This window comes from Carlito syrichta, unplaced genomic scaffold (assembly GCF_000164805.1).
Source record: "Carlito syrichta isolate Samal-C Ts95f unplaced genomic scaffold, Tarsius_syrichta-2.0.1 Scaffold309093, whole genome shotgun sequence".
In the NCBI taxonomy this organism is placed as follows: Eukaryota; Metazoa; Chordata; class Mammalia; order Primates; family Tarsiidae; genus Carlito; species Carlito syrichta.
The window spans coordinates 584700-600020 of record NW_007253189.1 but is presented as its reverse complement, the minus strand read 5'-3'; the positions used below and the strand labels follow the sequence as shown (position 1 = coordinate 600020).

General features: G+C 36.6%; 1 protein-coding gene across 2 annotated transcripts in view; it reads right to left on the bottom strand.

Annotated features, from left to right (window-relative positions):
- DLG2 (discs large MAGUK scaffold protein 2) overlaps positions 1 to 15321 on the bottom strand; it is a 217385-nt gene that overhangs the window by 124109 nt on the left and 77955 nt on the right. The window lies entirely within an intron of this gene.

Sequence of the window (15321 nt, the reverse complement as noted above, 5' to 3'; positions counted from 1 at the left end):
CCAGAAACCTCAGGCTCATCTTTGACCTCTCGCTTTCCTTAAAATCTAATTCGGTATTATTGAATCTCACTTAGAATGTTGCCCCATTACTCTTCATACATCTCCATTGCTTCTGCCTTAATCCAGGTCCTTCTTAATCCTTGACTATGTTACTGTTAATAGTCCCCAATTAGTTTACTGACCTCTGATCTCAGCCACCTATAATCCATCCTTCCCATTGCCATTAGGATAGTTTCTAAATCACCAATATGATTATGTCAATTCTCTGCTCAAAAACCTCACTGTTTAGAGTGATTCCCAAATTATTTTACATGACATTAAAAATTTGTTTTGACTTAGCCTCATCAATGTTTTAAAAAAATATTCAATCTATAGTTTCCCTGTCTTAATCACATTATGCCCATTGCTTTCAAACCTAACATTTACATGCTCATCTCTGTATTTTGGTTCATGCTTCTCCTGCTGATCTTTGTTTTTCTATTTTTTTCTGGCTATTCTCCCAAGTCTATGTCAAATGTTTCCTCTTAGAATATATTCTGAGAATAGACCTAATCTATAATTAATTGTTCTCCTCTCTGATCTCCAATAGCTCTTAGTTTTTACCTTAGATCCCTCACTGTAACCAGACATTTGTTGAAGTTCAATATGAAAACAACTGTTTTCTCCACTGAGCTAGTGAGGCAACTCTGATGATGGAAAGAGACCTGAGTTTGGCGTGTGAGAATAACAGGGGTTAGTCTTATTTCAGTCACTTCCAAGGCTCAATATCTATAAATTGAGGATAAACAGATAACTACTTCAAAAGATAAAATATGCCAGGTGCAGTGGCTCATACCTGTAAATTGTAGTACTTCAGAAGGCTGAGGCGAGAGGATTGCTTGAGCCCAGGAGATTGAAACCAGTCTGAGCAACATAGCAAGACCTTGTCTCTACAAAAAAATTTAAAAAATTAGGCCAGGCCTAGTGGCTCAAGCCTCTAGACCCAGCACTTTGGGAGGTCAAGGCATGAGGATTACTTGAGCTCAGGAGTTCGAGACCTACCTGGGAAACATAGCGAGACCTCCTCTCTCTATATAGATATAGATATGGATACAGATAGATATAGATATAGGTATGTATGTATATATAAAGATAAAATAAAAATTAAGCTACATACCATTAATGAGACCACTATCAACAGGTTTGTTAAGTGGCAGGATTGTGAGCTCTCTGAGAGCAGGAAATATGAGAGGGGACCTAAAAACCCCAGAATTTATTTTAAAATTGTATATTTATTCCTACATGTTTAAACTTCAGTCACCTTCAAAGTACTCTCCGTTTGACACAATATACCTATCAAGATACCTTTTCCACTACTCAAAACAGTTTTTTGAACTCATCATTTGTGATGCCTTTTAGTGCTTCTGGTGTTTTTTGTTTTACCTCTTTCACGTCTGGCAAAAAGTTTCCCTTTGAAGACTTTTTCATCAACAAAAAAGTTGTTCAAGGCGAGATTGGGTGAATAGGCAGGGTGAGGCATGGGGGTCATGACATTTTGGTCAAGAACTGCTGAACACTCGGTGTGGTTTAACACACAAAACACTCAGTGTGGTTTATACATTGTTCATGTAAAATATGTTGAATTAAGAAAAAAATTCACTGAAGCTGAATACAGACTATCACAACAATGCTAGCTGGTAACATTGATGCAGATGGGTTCCTAGAACACTTACCTTTCAGGGGAAGCCTGAACTAAAAGGGGCCCATTCTCCAAAAAATAATTCTGTTTTCTGAGGGGTTCCCCTCTTATACCCAATTCAACTCTGTGCCTTTGCTCCACTGGCATATGGTATGTGCACAATAAATGTTTGCTAAAGAAAATAAAAGAAATAAGATAAAATGTTCCGCCTCTACCTATTCATTATAAAGAATAAAAAGAAACTCTACACTTGTACAGAATATTTGACCTTTCAATGTACTGCACTTCTTATGCTTATCTTCACAACAAACTTTAGAAGGCAAATATTATCATTTGCCTTTTGCATCTGAAGAGACTGAGGCACAGGACAACTAAATGGCTTGTTTAGGATCTCGAAGTTAGGCAAGAGCTTGAAAGAGACTAGAGTCATGGTCTGATGCTTCTTATTTGAGTGTAGGACTAGGTTCCCTGGATGATTTGTTATTTGCTCCAGGGTGGGAATTAATTTACATCTCAAAATTATCTCAGAGGATGTGTGTTTTGCATGGGCAAGATGGCACACATTTAATTCTGCATTTCTGAGAAGGGGTAAAAATGAGATCAACTGTTGTTGCCATAATTTTGTCAGTTCCACACATGTGCTGTCTGTTCTCTTTGGCTGTTTTTTCAGAAGACTTATCATTGGCTACTCACTCCCAAATGAAATATCTCACAAACTCCTACCCACCATCTTAAAGTGAAAGTTGGTATAGTAAACTCCAAGATCATATTTGAGTTTCTACGATATCTAACAATTTCTCATTTCAGTCAGAATATGGCTGATTACTGGAAAAGATCAGGTGACAGTGCAGTAGTAAAAGCCTGGACTTTGAAGTAAAAATGGTTCTAACACTTCTGACTGTGTGATCCTCAAACATTGATTTCATCTGTCTGAGCTTTAGATTGCTCATCTGCATTTGAATTCAATAGTACTTTCCATACAGGGTTGTTCTGAGGCCTAAACGAGGTACTATGCCCACAGAAACCTTTAAATACTAGTTACTCAATACATTTTAGGTCCTCATATACATTAAACTTCATTCATTAGGATCACTGGGAGCCCTATATTAAAAATAAATAAATTATTCAGTCAAAGCTTTTTCTAAAATACCTGTTATACTTCACTGTGTTAGCAGAGTCCACTGAACACTACTTAAATTCTGTTGAAGTCTCATGGCTATCATTCAACATATCATTTATCACACTATGCATCATGTGGTGATGTCTTCAAGGCTACTGAAGTGTATAAAGCTGTCTGCTTCTGCTCTGAATCTGCCACACATTTTAATCCCTGCTGTGTAACATCCTTTGGCTGGCAGCTTGAGTCTGCCCAATATTCTCCAGTTCCATTGCTTTGGCCTTAACTTAGAGCTTCATGATTTCTGGCTTGGATTGCTGAAGCAGCCCCAAATCTGCAGTCTCAGCATCCCAAATTCTTCCTCTGCATTTAGCAAGAGTAATTTTTCTAAAACCAAACCAAACCAAACCAAACAAAAAAATCCCTCAATGGTTCTCCCTGGACCACAGCCTAAAATCCATGGAAAGTATGTAAATACCCCTCTGAACTCATCTATCACCTTTCCAGCTTCACCTCCTCTCATACCAAAGCCCTCACAGCATAGGCTCCAGTCATGCTGAGGTGAGACTTGTATGGGAGGTTCCTGAGGTGCGTCTTGTATGGGAGATTGCTGAAGCAGGTCTTGTATGGGAATTTTCTGAGGTGAGTCTTGTATGAGAGGTTGCTGACGTGGGTCTTGTATGGAAGATGGTTAAAATGGGTCATATATGGGAGATTGCTGAGGTGAGTCTTGCATGGGAGATTGCTGAGGTAGATCTTGTATGGGAGATTGCTGAGAACACCAGCTATTGCACATCTTCTCGCGTTTGTTCATGCTACTCCCACTGATTAGAAAACTAATGACCCCCGTCCCCGATTTTCTGATAATCACTTACCAATCTTTCACCTAAAACATCTTACTTTTAAGGAAACCTATCTTGCCCTTCCTTTGCCAGTTCTTTGACTAGAAGTGACTACTTTTTCATTCCTTTGTGACACCATGGGCTCTGGACAGATATTTATAACAGCACAATATTGTGAGATTACTTCAAACCCCAGAGAGAGTAGGTAGTCTATAATCACTGGATAGTATCTTTTTTCAGTCCTACTAGTTTTTTTGTGTCTTCATCAGGCTAATTTTCATCTGATAATGTTGCTAGTTCCTCTCATTATTCTACCTATAATCTAAAATGAGTTAAAAACCAGTTTTAGCAACTTGGAAGAACTAAATACTGTCAAATAGGTTTTGCAATGGACTATAAAAATCTTTTTGAGTCAAGTTTATAAACTTGGAAAATGCATGCTCCTATTAGCATTTATTTTGGCTACTGATTAGTTCTTAGTAGTATTTTGGATCTTTGAGATTGGCAGACAAGTTGCCTATAGGTAAATGGAGCATAATGTGATATGACTATCATTTCTTGAGACCTTCCTTAATGTGCCAGGTAGAATCTGAAGACATAAAGGTATAGTCAACAGGCATTTAAGAGGCTTTTGTGTATTGTTTATGCCATTTAAAACAAGCTCATGATAGAGAGATTATTCACACGTACACACACAGACACCCTTAAAAAAAAAAGATGAGTCACATAGCAAGCTATAGAGGATGTATGTGACACACAACTCCAGGTCTGTCTGAATCCAGCTAAAATCTTCATTTCACTATCACCTGTTTCTATTGGAACCAGCCTGTGAAGACAAGGATACAATGTTTCTCTTGAGAAATTTTCTATATCTCCTTTTCTCTGATCACAACTTAGCATTCATTCCCGAATGTAAAAAATTAAACTACAAAGTTTAGCAGCCTGTAGTTACTGAAACTTTTAAAAAACTTGTTCTGATGCAGTGAATGACTACTGCTGCTGTATATGGATGATCAAGACAGATGGGAGGAGAGGGTAGTGTCTGAATGTGCAGTCACTCATGTTCTCAGTCTGGCAAATACATGACCTTCCAGTAGAGGGAGCTATGCAGATTGGGGCATCTGCCCTGGGGCTCATTACTGTCCACTGATCCATCCTAGAAGTGATTGTACCTCTGGAAACTCCTACCTTTCCTAAAGTCTGAAGAGAAGTTCAATCATTTTAGTGGGATAAAGGGAGTAGGGGAAGGGGTTATTAGACCAGACTTCTCAAATGCCAAAGCGGATGGTGTGAGTGTGAACAGTGAGAAGGATTCTGAAATTATTGCTGGACGCAGTGGGAAGAATGCTGAGAACAATGATCAACAACGTCTGGTATGGGATTGAGAGAAGCATATCCTGTAAGGGATTTGCCATCTTTGGAAGAAGTTTCAATTGCCATTCAGCACAATTTAGTAACTTGTGCTGTTACTTATTTAGAATTCTGTCTCAGTTCCTGAACTTGACTAAGATATAATCTGTAGTATCTGTCACATAGCAAGTGCTCAGTAAAAGTTTACTGAAGAAATGATGCAAAGTTCCATGACTTTCTGTTGGAAGAAAAGTAGAGTTCTTCTTCCCTTCATAACCAGGAGAAGTGGGGTGCATTGAAGTTACCTTGCAAAGGGCCCTTAATGCCATGCCAAAGAGTTTGGGACATTATATTCCAGGAGCCAGTAGTTTCCAAATGTAGCTTAATTCCTAAAGGTGATTTTTATACCAAATTTCTGGCCCTGCTTTGGAATTTGCTAATTTTGATTTGGTAAGTTTGAGAGTAGAGCCAGGGATTCTTTTTTTTTTTTGAACCATTTGCTAGCTTCCCAGGCAATTTGTATAATCAGCTAAGTTTGGGAATTATAGCTGGAAAGTAATAGGGTGCCACTGAAGTTTTTAAGAGGAACAGCTTGCTCTGATGACAGCACTTTGTTTCTAGTTGCCCGAGCTCCTAGTGTTGTCTGCTTATTGAGACCAGAACTGTCTCTGCCTTTGTTGAGACCCCAAACCTGACAGACCATCTCCTAGTGAGTCAGACTCTGACTCCCAAAGAGTTCTCTCCCTCAGGAAGATGAGGATCAAGCACAACTTTCGAAAAGCAGCTGAGAGATTAATGTGTTGCAGTAGGAATAAATAAAGGACACAGGAAATGAATGAACCACATGTTTCTGAAATATCATTTCTGGAAATGAATGAGTCATTCTGATTTCTGATTTCAGTGAGTTTGCTTACAATTCTCCCTAGCATATTTCACTGCAGCCAATTATTTAACATGTTCCAGTATGAAAATAAGGCTACAAAAAACGTAATTGATTTGACCCATTCTCTGACACAACACTTTGCAAAATGCATGTGCCTTCATGCTGATTAGTCCTTCTGCATCATTATTTTTCTAAAATATAGCACCACACTGGCAACGAACAGTGCACTTGTTTTATGAAAATTCGAACTTATTCTTGTGGAAAGTTACAACAAGGAAAGTGTGGATTGGAAGTCCAATAAGGACATAATTTGTCCTAAAACCTTGACTAATAATCTGTTTTTCTCTAACACTGCCTCCCTGCAGATGAAAATGTTTAACTAAGAAAGAGAGTGGGCCAGAATAAAGAGAGCAGGGCCTGGGCCTGGCAGACTGAACCTGAATTTCATGGTAGCCACTTGGCCAGTTTTCAGCCTTAGGACTGGCAAATTGTTTTAACAGTTCTGATTCACAGTATACCTCTCTGTAAATTTGGACACATGATTACCTACCTCATAGTGCTACAGTGAGGAATAGCAAATGGAATCCTCTAAATATAGTAAGTGCTCAGTAAATGGTGGCAAGGATACAATATTGCTGATAAAAATTATTATGTTATTTTTTGTTCCAATTTTATGTACTTATTTATAATTCAGTCTTACCTATTTACATGAAAAATTTTGAGGCAATATGAGTATGTTTTCAAGAGTATCCTTATTATCTCCTTCATAATTTTATTTTCTATAACCATACACTCAAGCTAGGCCCATGCTTTATCACCATTCTTTTAGAGATAAAATCCAGTGACCATGTGTGTCACTGGAAAGAATACATCATTCTCCCTGATGGAAGCAGGGAGAAAGAGAGGAAAATATATCACATATTTAATGAATTATATAAACTCTCTCTGTATTAAAAAATAAGTCTTATTCACATACCACCAAGACAAAGACTATTAACAGTAATGTAGAATTCTTCAGGCTTCCATTTTTGATATAATTTCCCTCCTAATTACTCACCTTTCATGAGTAACTCTCACAAATTTAGGACAAATCATGCCCTAGTTATCTTCATAGTGTTACCACAGATGTCTGCATTCCTAAATAATATTTGGAATAATCATATGTAAATGAAATCATACCGTATATATTTTCCTATGACTTACTTCTTGGAGTCCATGTTACATTTTTTGACTCATCCATGTTGATGTATGTAGTGAGTGTTCATTTATTCTCATTGTAATATTTATTGTATGAATAGAACATAATTTACATACCCATCCTATGTTATCTTTAGATTTTATTAACAGTATTGGTTACAAATATTCATATACATATCTCCTATGCATATATGCAAAGGTTGCCCTAAACTATATATCTAAAAATAAGTTGGGTAATATTTTCAATTTTACTAAATATTACTAAACTGTTTTCCAAAGTAGTTGTTCCAACTGACAGTGGATGAGCATTTCGGTTTTATATCCTTTCTGGAATTGACTGGACTTTTGTCAATTTGGTGAATATGAATGGTGCCTTATTGTAGTTTAATTTGCAATTTCTTTATTAGTAATTATTTTAAGCATGTTTTCATATGTTAATAAGTAATTTGTGTTTTCTGCTCTTTGTTTTAGGAATCCCCATCCATTTTCTATAAGGGCTGTTTTAATCTTTCTGGTTGCTTTAGAGTTCTCCATATATAGTATTCTAGATAACGATCTTTTATCAACTATGTATGTTGCAAATATCTGTTCCCCTCTATTTTCAATTCATGTCACATTTCACCTCAGAAATGTCAGATAAAAAAATCCAAAGATTTTCATTTCTTTAAACTGCTGGTATGAATAGCTAAAAATATAGACAGATTTCAAAATAAATAATTCATTACTGTGGCTTAGCAGAAATATATTCATGAATATCTTTGCTCAAGCTTGCAGAAAGTGCTTGAAGAGCTAATTAAACTAAACTAAACTAAATTAAAAACAAAAAGACAGCACTATGATGATGAAGGCTTTCATGCCAAGATTCCAAATATACCAAAAAAATTATCTTCAGCAGTTTACTATATTCACAATGACAATACTTCAAACTGCCTCCTTTATTCATAACACATTCCACCTATTTCAAGTGTGTTTATTATGCAGCCAGCACAGACGAATGTGACCAAGTTTACCACTGAATTTTAAGTGTGGTCTTGGAGTAAAACTTCTGAGAGTAATTTTTCCTTTGATACTGTTCTCTTGGAGTCATATTTTTGGTCAGCTCATCTATGAGTTTTTGGGGAACTTAACACTCTCACCAACTGTCCTCCAAAGCAAGTGTTTCTGGGAATTGAAAAATAAAATATATAAAAAAGTGGGGAGTTTTCAGCATTAGGTGCACAAAAGGTCATGGTACAGGTAAAGTTTGGGCCTCCCTTTGGTCCCCACTTTGCCTGGTTTGAGATCAGGTACCCTTATTGATCTAATCCTGAATTGTACCCCACATCTTTAAAGTAAAAAAAAAAAAAATAATTAAATAAAATTCTCTTTCCACTTCTCAAAGAAAAACTGTCAACCAAGAATTTTAATTCTAGGAAAACTATCAAAAATAAAGATGACACTAACACATTCTAAATAAACAAAAGCATAAAATGTGTTGTTAGATCCACATGGGAGAAAATATTAAAGGAAGTATTGATATTTGGGGTTGGGTGAAAAAAATTTAAAGGAAATTTTATTAGGCTAAAATAAGAAGTCGCAGATAACAATTTGTATCCACATAACATGAAAAAGAACACCAGTAAAGGCAATCAGGTCAAAATAAAGAACAATACGAATGAATTCATTTTACTTGACCCATCTAAGAACTACAATTGTGCACAAATATATTGCATTTTTGGGCCCATCATAAATATTGGGGAGTATGAATAGTTACTCTCCAATAACAGAATAAAGAAGATGAATAAGAAAAAAAAATTGGGGATTTTTAGGGCAGAAAAGTACTCTGTATGATACTAGAATGAAGCATACATCATTTTGTCTAAAACTATAGATTGTATAATACCTAGAGAGAACCCTAATGACCGACTCTAGGTGATAATGATATGTCAATGAAGGGTCATCAGCTGTAATACAAATACCACTCTGATGTAGGAATTTGATTATTGGGGAGGCTATATGTGTGGGGGCAGGAGGTACAGGAGATATATGGAAATATCTGTATCCTCCTTACAACTTTACTGTGAACTTAAAACTGCTCTCAAAAAAAAAAATAAAATCTATAAGAAAATAAGAGCTAATAAATATTTTTAATTGAAAGTATGTTAATAAAATTGATGGGAAACTATTATTTAGAGCTAAGCTTCTGTACTAGACTAAACAGACCAGAACAAATGAAAATAGAGTCATTCATGCTAGGTGCCACATACTCAAACTTTGAAATGGGCCAGTCTTAAAAAAAAAAAAAAAATCCCAGTAACCAGTCAGAAGGGCCTAGTTTACCTGAGCCGGCATGATTAGGAAATTCCCTCTGTTTTTAACTTTATAAACAGAGTAGCTTTAAAATGTCCAATCTGACTTTTGTTCCCTGTCTCTGCTTTCTTCAGTTCTTTTCTGCCTATAAAGGTAATCTCCTCTGTTTAGCACACTAGAGTGCCTTATCTAAATCTTTAGATGATGCTTGATTCATCAATCACTAATAAAAGCCAATAATAAAATAAAGTTGACCTTTAATTAAATTTGCTGAAAAAAAATTTTTTAAACAGGGAAAATGAGTTTTTAAAGATCCACTCAGGAGTGGTATTTAATAATGTGGAAAAGAAAAAAAAACAAACAAGTAAGCAAGTAAGCAAGCATTCAAAGAAATAACAATAAATGTCCCAACTAGTTTTTAAAGCAATGGCACGAGGGAAATAATAACTCCAGAAAAGACAAACAATGAGTACTGACTAAGTGCCAACTAATATCCTACAAAGCTTTACCAGAATAAACTTACTTAATCCTTGTTGGAATCCTATGGGGTAACAATTTATATATTCCATTTAAATATGAAGTTACTGAAAATCAGAAAGTTTTAGAACTTACTGACAGTCACACAGTCAATTAAAGGTGGAGCTGATGTACATATTGGAAGATTTCTTTTGGCTGCTGCTGTCTGCTGCTTTTATCTTTTAGATTAACCAGCCGTGTTCTAAACAAGTGCAAAAGCCAAGCTAGTGAATGGATCACAGAACAATACATCCAAGGGTATTTTCACAGAGCTATATGCTGGCAGGTACTGAGCTTAATAACACAATTTAAAGTTCAGGGTTCCATTATTGTCCATGGAAATCTAGTGGAAACCTGCATCTACTACCCTGAATGTCATTGTGATTTACTTATCTGTGACCATGAGATCCTAGGAGAAGAGTACATAGATTCGTTGAGTGACTTTCCTGTATTATACTGCCCTTTGGGTTCGTTCCACAGAGTGGTCAGTGACTCAGTGGTGTTTAGCTACATTTCAAGAAAGACAGTTGATGCCACTTGAAAACATAAGACAGCTATCTTTATGTACTTAAAGATTTATGCAAATTGAGATGTACAGAGGATTTAAGCTCTTAAAGACCAGAAATTAAATAGTGAGTAGTCAGGATAGATTACTATATACACTAGTAAAAAGGTTATATACATATACTATAGTTGTAGTCAGTAGAGAAATTCAAAAACATAATATAACGAACAGAAAAACAATAGTTAATTCACATGCGTGTATCTAAGTCTGTAGGCAATTACTGTTTTATTAAGAGTAGGGAAACCTTAGATGGATATAGCCAGAAGCTAAAACCATAATCTCATCAAAGTGAAACATGGATCAGAAGTACGGAAAGCCTTTAACATCTCCACTAGCATTTGTCATCATCTTTGAAATCAAAGAAAACAATTTTGCTGCCCTTTAAGAATGTCAGCCCATCACAGTTACCAGCGTCTCCATGGAGTTTACTTTCATTTCAAGAACAGAGTCATTGTGCTTAAGAACTTAGATGTTAATGTTTAAATCTCATGTTCTCAAAATTCACAGACAGAACCATCTCAGTTAATATATTCATGAAATGCTGTCATGGGGTCTATAATGCATTGTTCACTGTTCATTTTTCCTGAATACCCATTTCTCCCCTCTTCTCTTTCAGTGATAGGACACTTCCCATCCATCCACCACAGTCTTAGGAAGGCACAAGAACACTCACTACACTGTCTACAACTGCTCTTAGAAAACTTTTTAGCAGTTTATTTAAAGTTAAGCATTTACTTATAATCTTGCAATTTCACTCCTGGGTTATATACCCAAGATAAATTAATATGCATTTTTTCCAAAAATATTTGTTCAAGAATGTTTACAGCAGCTTTATTCATAATAGCCTCACACTGGAAATGATCCAAGTGTCCTTCAACAGAAGAATGGAGAAACAAATTGAGTTATATTTATGTAATAGAATAATACATAAAGCAATAAAAAAAAGCAGCAGACTATTGAAATATAAAATAATACGATGGCTCTTAAAAACATTATGTTGAGCCAAAGCCAGACATGAAAGAACAAAGACTGCATTGTTAAATTTATATGACGTTCAAGAATAGGCCAAACTAATCTATGATGTGAAATTCAGAATGATGGTTATCTTTCAAGGTGGGGGGGTGGGTAGAGCTTAGGAGTGACTAAAACAAGACATGAGGAAACCTTATGGGGTGTTAGAAAGTTTTGTATCTTGATCTGGGTGGGAGCTACACAAATGCATGCTTTTATTAAAATGCATTGGTCTATGCATTTTACTGTATATACAGATGCTTCTTGAATTACCATGAGTTATCTGATGGGGTTACATCCGGATAACTCATGGTAATTTGAAAATATCCTAAGTTGAAAATGCATTTAATACACCTGATGAACATCAATCATAGCTTAGACTAGCCTACCTTAAAAGTGCCCAGAACACGAATATTAGCGTACTGTTGGGCAAAATCATCTAACATAAAGCCTATTTTATAGTACAGGTTGACTATTTCTTATCTGAAATGCTTGGGATCAGAAGAATTTTGGATTTTGAATTTTTTTCAGATTTTGGAATATACTTACCAGTTGAGGACCCTAAATTTGAAAATTCACAGTGCTCCAATGAACATTTCCTCTGAGTGTCATGTCAGCACCCAAGAAGCTTTAGTTTTTGGAGCATTTCAGATTATGGGTTTTTGAATTTGAGATGCTCAACCTATAAAGTGTTGAATATCTCATGTAATTTATTAAATACTGAACTGAGAGTAAATGTGTGTCATTTTTCCACCACTGTAAAGTCAAAAAATCCTCAGTCAAACCATTGTAAATCAGGGACCATCTTTAATTATGCTTCAGACACATAAATCAGGACACACACACACACACACACACACACACACACACACACACACACACGTATGGTCTTTCAGATACTACAGCTGGTTCTAACATAAGTGCTGAAAGCAGAGTTGGCTAATGCTATTTGTTGGGACAACAGGTGACTAGATGAAGTATTTTCCTCTTATGTATAGTTCTATTATTATAATTAAAAATTCAATAAGCCACAGTGAAGTTCTGTCACACAATCAAAGGTCTCCAATTAGTTTCTGTAATACAACAGACTGTTCACAGAATTGCAGACAGGAATTATGCATATATTCTCATTTTGAACCATTTGCTGTCCAAGAAGCTTCTTTCCTGCCAACAAAGTGATAGCAAACAGACAGCACATTCAAACAGAAGCCCCCTTTCAAAGTAAATTATTAGGTTGAGCCATATGAAATCTTGACAATTTCATATGGCTCAGTCTAATAGTTACATCAAATTACAGGATGAATTAGCTTGGGAGATGAAAATGACCAAAAAGGAGCTGGCAAGAAGAGTACTTCTTCCCGTCCAACTTCTTTCACCAGAGCACAAGAGGCCTACATTAAAATACTTAGAAAATATCCTAAGTCAGACCATCTTTCAACCCCTGACATGCCCTTCTAACCCAACATACAGGCTTCAGAGCCCTGAGGTGAGCATTCTGGCCTTGGACCCAACCCGCCTCAGTGGGGCTCCAAACGCCCTCGTCCTCTTAGTCCAACAGGTTTGGTGTTAATGAGAAATCTGGCTCCATGCTCCTTCCTGGCTCCAAGTACAGCAAGGGCAGATGGAGGCACCCTGGGAACTGGAGATGACAGAATTCTGAAATTTCCCATTAAGTTGACTTGATTTAATAACCGCAATGTACAAAAAATAGGAGAATCTGATTTTAGGAAATCATCTAACAACTGATTTTAAACCCACAAATGAAAATGTATTTCTCATTATCAACAACAACCTGGGAACGTATGAAGGCATGTGTAGATCTTGCACGGACACCCCCTTCTCCCCATTCTCACCCTTACTCCCTATACCAACCTTCGAGTTGAAATAACCAGAAATTAGAAATGTATGAAATATGATCCCTTTCTATCCCTAAGCAAAGAAAACCCTATGGGAAAAGTTTGCTTCTAACCTAGCCATGTTGGTGTTCTGTGGCTTTCCATGGAATTTTCCTTATAAGTCAGAAATACTCCTCATGTTTAATAGAATTAGCCTTTCTGGGGCAAAGACTGGCATACAATGCAGGTTGGATATCACTCTCTCCATAGGACATGTGGTCAAGTTTTAAACATTTGGTCCTTGGATCTGCATGTTTGTATTTTTGGCAAAGCGGTGGATTATTTTCTTACCACCATATTTTGACAGTGTAACTTCAGTGTTTTAATATTCCTCAAATATCATACTAGGTTAAAAAAGGGAATTATACTATTAAGAATTCCCCCTTCTCATGTCCCATCTTTAATTTACTGCAAATAGTAGGTCTCTAAGATGCAGGCCTCTGTACTATGTAGCTCCACCAAGATCCCTGACTAAAACTGAGTCAACAAATGTCAGGTAGTTATAGGGATCTCAGAGATGACCTTTTCCTACCCCTGTGGTTTACATGAAAAATAATCTGAGAACCAGAAATGAGAGTAATTTGCACAAGGTTGCAAGTTATCAAGAGTGGCACTGCCACTGAAACCTACCTCTGTGGTGCTGCATGAATCTATATTAAGGTAGGAAGGGGGACTTCTCTATCTTTGAGATATGACTAAAAACAAAGCAAAGAGAAATGCAAAGGTAATTAAACATGTATGAAACCCTGCCGTTTGGCTGGCATTGAAGCAAACAAAATGAAAAGGGAAAAAAGAAAACTGTAAGGAATAGCAGTTTAGTGACCAATTATGAAACAGTTACATGGTAATAGATCAGGGGTAACTCTAATGGATATAATGTATACTAAGCAACTCTAGCCGCCCAGAGGTATGGCAGGCAACTTTCTGCATTAACTAATTTAATACTTACAACTACCCAATGAAATGATAATAATAAATCACAGCTGCAACTTATTGAGCATATTTTACATATAGACTGTACACTACGTTAAGCATTTTATAAACAGTATCTGATTTTATTTACACAAAGTGATTCACAACAGAAAGATGAGTAAATCGAGACTTAGAAAATATAAATAAGCTGGGCTCGGTGGCTCAGCCTGTAATCCCGCACCTTTGGGAGGCTGAGGTGAGTGGATTGCCTGAGCCCGCAGGTTCGAGACCCGCCTGGGCAGCGAGACCTCATCTCTACAATAAATCAAAAAATCAGCCGGGCGTGGTAGCACGTGCCTGTAATTCCGGTTACTCGGAAGGCTGAGGTGGAAGGATCACCAGAGCCCAGTGGGTTGAGGCTGCGGTGGCTGGGAGTGGCCACCGCACTCCAGTCTGGGCGACGGAGTGAAACTCCAACTCAAAAAAAAGAAAATATAAATAACTTTTATAAGGTAACACATCTGGCAAATGAAGGCATCAACTTAAAACCCAGATCATTTGATCAAAGAACCTAAGCTTTTAAAAGCATCACTATTCTGGCTTGCAAGTACAGGTTGCTTAAAAATGAACACTAAATCATTGCTTTATCAGAATTCCTGGCCTTTTATTTTTTTCAAAATAATAAGATGAAAAATAAAAGTCAGTATTTTACAAAGAATATTCTAATTGCCTAATCTATTTATGTTGCAAGCTAGAGTGAATCACAGTTTGGGTATTATATCTAGAACTTTTATTCGTTTTATTGGTTGTGGGGTTAAAAAAAAGCATGGGAAAGCAATTGCATGGCCCTTTTGCGTGTAAATGGAATCGAGATTAACACATTTATATTGAGAGAGGGAGAGGGAGAAGAGAGAGAAGCAGAGACAAAGGCAGTGTGATAGAAAGCAGGAGGTACTACATATTCACCGCTTCCAGGATTCTGTAGAGGACCATGGCGTTTAATAATTTTAGCACCATGATTTTAAAACTCTGTAGCCCTGGTAACCAAATCTATTAGTGAAGGATG